Genomic DNA, 7,026 nt, shown 5'->3' with positions numbered 1-7,026 from the left:
CCTAGTATAAATATGTATGACTTTATTTGTATTGAAAATTTCCTTTGCAAGTGAGCGAATGAGGGACTGTTGCATATCTCTATCGCTTTGTAAATGATTTAGGTATTTCATTTTGGAAATAAAATATCATACCCAGAATTCAAAAATAATATCAGAATTCTGTTTGTGCCCGCAGGTGATTCCTGCACCTACATTCTACCTTTTAACTTTAATTTGCCATGTAGAACAAATGGTATTTGTTATCTTAAGTCCGGTTTTTTTTATATAGCATTTATGCATACATACATTCATTCACTCATTCACCAGAGATTTACACAGCCCCTCTCAGAAACCAAGCACTATGCTAGGTACTGGGCATGTAGCAATAGTATTGAACTGTCCTTTGTCATAACATATTTCAGGTAAACATTCCATTTCCTCCAGGCAATATTCTGTAGCACAGTGAAATTTTCAAATCTTAGGATCATATCTTATTATTTAAAGGCTAAGCATGTTGAAGGCTGTGAACAAGCCTAGCATTGTAAGCATTTTCCCTCTAAATACAGAATATCAAAAGAAAAGTAAGAAGAGGTGAAGGCCCCAAGAAATAAGGCCCAAAGCAGAGGGAGGCAAGAGGAGGACAGGAAGGGTATTGGAGAAAACATTAAAATCAGAGCTCAAACTTTTCCCTTAATACCTTTGGACAACCAGTTGCTTTTCTACATGAAAATGAAGCTGCTGGCAAGAAAATCATCCAACTCAGCTGTGGAGCTGTCTACTTATAGAAGGAAAAACAAAACAAAGTTCATCTTCTCTGTTTTTCTTCTTCTTTTTTTTTTTTTTTCTTTTTGAGATGGAGTTCCACTCCGTCACCCAGGCTGGAATGCAGTGGCACAATCTCAGCTCACTGCAACATTTGCCTCCCAGGTTCAAGCAATTCTTCTGCCTCAGCATCCCAAGTAGCTGGGACTATAGGTGCACACCACCACACCTGGATAATTTTTGTATTTTTAGCAGAGATGGGGTTTCACCACATTGGCCAGGCTGGTCTCAAACTCCTGACCTCGTGATCCTGCCTGCCTCAGCCTCCCAAATGCTTTCCTTCTTTAGCTATTTTGTGGGATTGGAGGGGAAAGGGATCATTTATCCTAAATTACTACTTCACTTTCCCTTCATAAGCAACACATCTCTTCTAGTTCATTCCAGTCTCTCCTTATGATTTTTTTCCTTGGCCAGAGAAAACCTATTATATTTTAATGTGTTTGCTTAAAAGCAAACTACAAGAAGGCTTATCAGAGTCATTTATTTAAAGAATGAGACAATCATATACATGCAGTTCTGTGTTGGCTCCTTCAATTCTTTTTTAGGCTGTGTATAAAAGCAACACAAAAAAGAGGAGTAAAACACTTTGTGTTAAATAATGTAATCAAGTACATAGCTTTGTAAAAAGGAGGCTATAGTGTCTTACGTACCCATGGTCACTGCCTGCTACCCTCATCTGTCCTCATTCTTATCTCAAGTTATAAGTTTTAAGTAGGAAATCAGTTTATATGTCCCTAAACCTTCTAAATGAATGACAGATTCCACAAATAGCAACAAATATTACTATATAATAGGCATTGTTCCAGGGGGTTGCAAATGAGACATCAGTGATAAATCAACTTCCTTTGTCAAATAAATTACTATTTGGAGATCATAAATGAAGCAACAGTTTAAATTTTTCCAAGTGACGGTGCTTTGCATTAATATCATAAAAGCATTACTGTCCCTCAAATTCAAAGTTCAAGGTGATTTCAAATGACATTCACATCATATTTCACCTAACCCTGAATGTTTTCTCCAACCATGTAAGAATCCTCCTTGGGAGCAGCAAAACTTCATTATAGATAATCGTTAGGCTATAACAAATAATGTTTCAATATCCTATAGAGCTACGTGACAGTACGCAATAATATGACTCAGGACTATTCTAATTTCTCTAAACTGAAATTCCAAATTCTTAGCAGATAGATAAATTAAGCTTTTAAAAAAATGGAGCTTTAATTTTTCCGTCTTGTTTTAAAACACCAGATATTTTCTGTGAACTTTCAGCTTCATTCTGTCCCTCTTGTCTAGAAGGGTGCTAGCTGAGTGCCAAGAGCAACAGGTAAGCCAGCGTCCCTCAACCCAGAAAAATTATGCCTTTGCCACAGGAGCCATACTTATGCTTCCACAATGGCCAGGGAAAAACCTAATAGGAACAGATTTTTTTGCATGTGTAGCAAAGTTAGTTCCAGAGAGAAAGAAAGAAGCCTGGTTTGCACTGTAGCAGAACCATTGGAACAATATGCTCCCTGTGTCCACGGCCCAATCCTCCCTGGACACCCTCCTTTCTAGGGCATAGGGTAGAAAAGTCACATACACAGTAGATCATGCCAGGGCCTGCTGACACAACCCTACTCCCAGATTTGCAGGCAGGAGAGTGAAGCAATGTCTCCACTCTATACATAGCCTTTTTTCTTTTCTTTTTTAAAGTAGATGTTTCAGCATTCAACTGGGGACAGAAGGGGTTGAGGAATGGAAGAAGAAATTGCAGGCAAACTTTCTCAGTGCTATTCCATCCCTCTACGCCTCCCCACTCCTTCAAGCCTCTGAAGTTATGGCAAAGCTAAGTAAAGAGTTCTGAACAATATTGAGACCTTCTTATGTTTACCTTGAACAAACAGGATATTTGACACTTCTTAACTACACTTAGCTGCCTGGAAGAGTGCTTCCTCCTATAGCAAGTCATATAGGGAGAATGCACTGAAAAAAGGGTTTTTTCCTTACAATTGCAAATGAAAGAATAAAATACGTCATCAAATTTTAAAGTGTGCATATGTCCTCATCTCAGCTGTTGACATCATATTTATAATCATGAGCACCCCAGGTTTTCTACAACTTAAGAAATTCTGAGCATGTTACTTTTCCAACTTTATCAGTAAACATTGATTTCTGTATAATGCAGAAACCAGTTAAATAATTCCTGGCAGGTGCGGTGGCTCCCTCCTGTAATCCCAGCACTTTGGGAGGCCGAGGTGGGAGGATCACCTGAGGTCAGGAATTCGAGACCAGCCTGGCCAACATGGTGAAACCTCATCTCTACTAAAGATACAAAAAGTTAGCCAGGCGTGGTGGCAGGTGCCTGTAATCCCAGCTACTTGGGAGGCTGAGGAAGAAGAATCGCTTGAACCTGGAAGGTGGAGGTTGCAGTAAGACAAGATGGCACCATTACACTCCAGCCTGGGCAGCAAGAGCAGAACTCTGTCTCAATAATAATAATAATAGTAATTCCTAAAAACAAAATCATTAAAACAAATAAGTAGCAATAAAATCATTAAAAATAATAATATAAAATAAACAACATCTAAAAGACATGTTACATCTGCTCTGCCTTTCCATAATTTAACTTCGTGTATTTTTCAGGTAATTCATTGTAGTAGGAATTACTATTTATTGATACACCTGCCCTGTTCCATACATTTTGTATACAGTCATATTTTCTTCACCACAACAGGCTTGAATCTAAGTACTCTGTTGCCTATTTTAAAAATGAGGTTCACATGGGTAAAGTAACTTATCCTCAATACACAGTATTTACCAAGCAGGGAGCCAAATCCAGTTTATCTAATTCCAAAACCTGTATCTTTACCAGTATAATATGCTAACACTGAGGATCTAGTGTCAAATACACTAATGTCTAGTTTCCAGTCAACAAGTGCTAAAAGAAGTTGTATAAGGAATAAAAACTATTGCATGACATGCCTGGACCATGATGTCTCCTTCATCACTAACTTGTCCTGTGCTTGGGCCCAGTGTTGGAGCCGGTTGAGCTAGCAAGAACCTCCCATGGGAGCTTCTCCTGAGGCGGGTGCCTGGGAGAAGAGACTGGACCAGAAAACATACTTTATCTGGGAAGCCAGAGGCACCAAAGCCAGAGAAACTTTGGCTCAAGGACTTGAGCCAATATTGTAACTGGAAAAATGAGCCTAAGTGTTAGGTCCAAAAGGCAAAATAAGCCATACGTGGAAAAACAAGGGCCAACCACAGCATCCAGGAGGCCTGGAAATGGGTCACAAAGCAGTGTGCAGAGCGGGTGGGCACAAGTGGGTCAGAAACACATCTGGGAAAGGTAAAAAGAGGTTGGATGTCACATGAATATGGTGTTGGCCCTGGGGATGGACCTGGCAGATTCAAAAGCCCACCAGGAACCAGATGCTTGAATTCTGGAGAAAGTCATTGACACTCCCCAGGCCACAATTTTCTTATCTAATAAAATGGACCCAGTTGTAACCCCTTCAGATCTGCTATCAGAATTAAATTATATGTGAAGGGATTTAGCTTTGTGCCAAGCCTAGAAAAGCAGTTTTTTTTTTTTTCTTAGCTATTATTACTTTACAGTTGTGATTGCCATGGAGATGATGATAATTTTTGGGAGTAAAGTTTTTATATTTAAGTACCTGAAAGAACCCTGAAAAAAATCACCCTTAGAATGGTACAAAATTAAAACTGAGTACAGAACAAAGTTTATAATTTGAGCCTTTTAACGAAATAAAGAATATTAAAGAAGACCTTGAAGCAAGCATGAAGTAATTTCCAGGTCACTAGACAATTTGCAGGTGCAAACCATTTCTGGTCCCATTGTCAGAGGGAGAAAAAACGTACAGGTCACACCCAGTCTCCTACGCTGATGTCCAAATGTCTGGTTTGGTTAGTCTTGACCTAAAAAGAGCAAGGAATGGATGCTTTGAGAAAAGAAACAATTAACAGACCCTTTAAGAACTACAGTTATAAGTATTTTGAGGAGTCTTAAAGAAAACAAGAACAACAACAAAATATCAGTGTTAGGATTACATCACCATAATTTTTCTCCCTAACATTTGTGATGATTTTTCAGTTTTACATCAAAAAGATAATCTGGTCTTGTGGACATTTAAGAGACTAGGGAATTTCATTTTCCACTTAATAAACTGATTTTCTCCACCACTCTAGGTACTTGAAATTAGCACAAGCTCCAGGCTAGCTACGATTCCAAAAGGGAATGCTCAGTTCATTATGAATGGTCTTAGAGCAAATAGTACTCTGACAGCCAAATTCCTGGTCTTCAAATTTGTAAGTTTGTCCTTTTTTTCACAAGTCTTACTCAAGACCACTTCTCAGCTTCTGCACATTTAACTCTTACACTCAAGACATGTTACTAAAGAACATAGGAAACGTCAACTTCATACATTTGGACTAAATTCCTTTTCAAAAGAAGTCTAATATTTATAACCAAATTATGACCATATTGAATACACTAAATTAACCGCTTAACTAACAGAAAGGAAATACTGTATTTATTTTCACTTCCGTGGCTACACATCCTTTGAACAGTTCGAAAGAATCATAAACCAGCCATAAATCCTATGATGCTTTTCATTTTCTTTCTTCACTTAATAACACAGCACTGATTTTTCAATTAGAAAAATAATACTGAAAAGTAAATAGTTGTTTTTAATAATAAAAATTAATTTGTACTATCTTTAGTTGATCTGTATGTTATTCGTTAAACCTTTCATTATAATAATAAAGCCACAATATAGTGAAGCTTTATGCATTACTTCATTTAATTCTCAATAAAATCCCAAGGAATAGGCATTATTATTGTACTCACATTGGAGACTAAAAATAAAACAAGCTTATAGGAGATTTCCTATAATCACACAGGTAGTCATCTGCAGGGCTAGTACTTAAAATAGATATTAACACTTTGGACTTTAACTGGCACAGGAGGATAAAAATATCAGAGATATGCTTACTTAATCATTTTTAATAATTTAAAGTCCATATATTGGTAAGTAAAAGATAAAAAATGATCTTAAATACAAGGCCTGAGTTATCTGTCAATTGCCACAATTTTCCACTTTTAGACTTGAATTAATAGACATAACTAAAAATTTAAATGACAAAATTCCAATAAGAAACCATAGTGCATAATTAGTGCACGTCTCTGGATTTGGGGCGGAGAGTGACTTCATTTTATATAGGGTATTGTTTTTCCTAATTAATTGTAGTCTGCCACATATTTGTATGTGATTGCCTCATAAATGGTTTACAAATTGTTAAGAAGTTTATGGATACCTAGAAAGAATATTACCGCTCAATAAATAAACTTTTACAAGTGTAGAAGACAAATTTTACATTAAAATGTGACTTTGTTTCTTCATCCTGAGAGAATGAATTTAAAAAAAAAACACATTTAAAATCAAGCATTAGATATGCAAATATGTGTTCAGATCAGAGATACCAAAATTATTCAAATGATTAATTATTCATCACAAAATGTCAATTAATAATTATGAAGCAGAAAAGGCATCTTTCTAATGCATCTTTATTTTTCTTGGCCTAAAAAAGGCTAAATATACATGTTCAATTGACTTCTAACAAGTTTTTAAAATTCAACAAAGTAAACAAATTGTAAACAAGCGCAAACTCTGAATTTTAATGAGAACAACAAATATGCCCAAAGTGAAGGGGAGAGCAAAAAATCATAACAAAGAAAACAAAACCAAACAAAAACAGTTATGTTTATGACATATGTGGCCTCATGCTCACTCACCTGCTAGGTAATGGACAGCAGCCCAGCCTAGCCAAGAAAACAACCCAACAACCCAAGTTGTGAATCTGCTTAGCAATGTGCAAACTACCTGACATGATGATGTTTCTCTCTGAATTGATCAGACTTTGTTGGGGTTCATGGGGAGTGTTTTGGGAATTCCTTTACCCTTTCCAAATAGTCATTAGAAGAAAAGTTTAAGTTTTGTAAAATTACCTATTGTAATATCTGAAGTCTGTTAACAAACTAAGCATTACTAAAATATGGCTGTAAACAAAATTTTTCACATTGCCTTAATTCTAAAGAATGCCCCTATGCCAAGTATTATTTAGTTTTTTTCCAGGAAGATTGTATCTTGTCTTTTAAAATCATCAGTCTGAGCTGATGTGATAATATAGAAGAATAAACCATTATGGTCACTGCAATATGATTTA

The sequence above is a fragment of the Sapajus apella genome, unplaced genomic scaffold, assembly GCF_009761245.1.
Source record: "Sapajus apella isolate SASKATOON/1434 unplaced genomic scaffold, GSC_monkey_1.0 scaffold18, whole genome shotgun sequence".
In the NCBI taxonomy this organism is placed as follows: domain Eukaryota; kingdom Metazoa; phylum Chordata; class Mammalia; order Primates; family Cebidae; genus Sapajus; species Sapajus apella.
Note: the sequence above shows the minus strand (reverse complement) of the source record.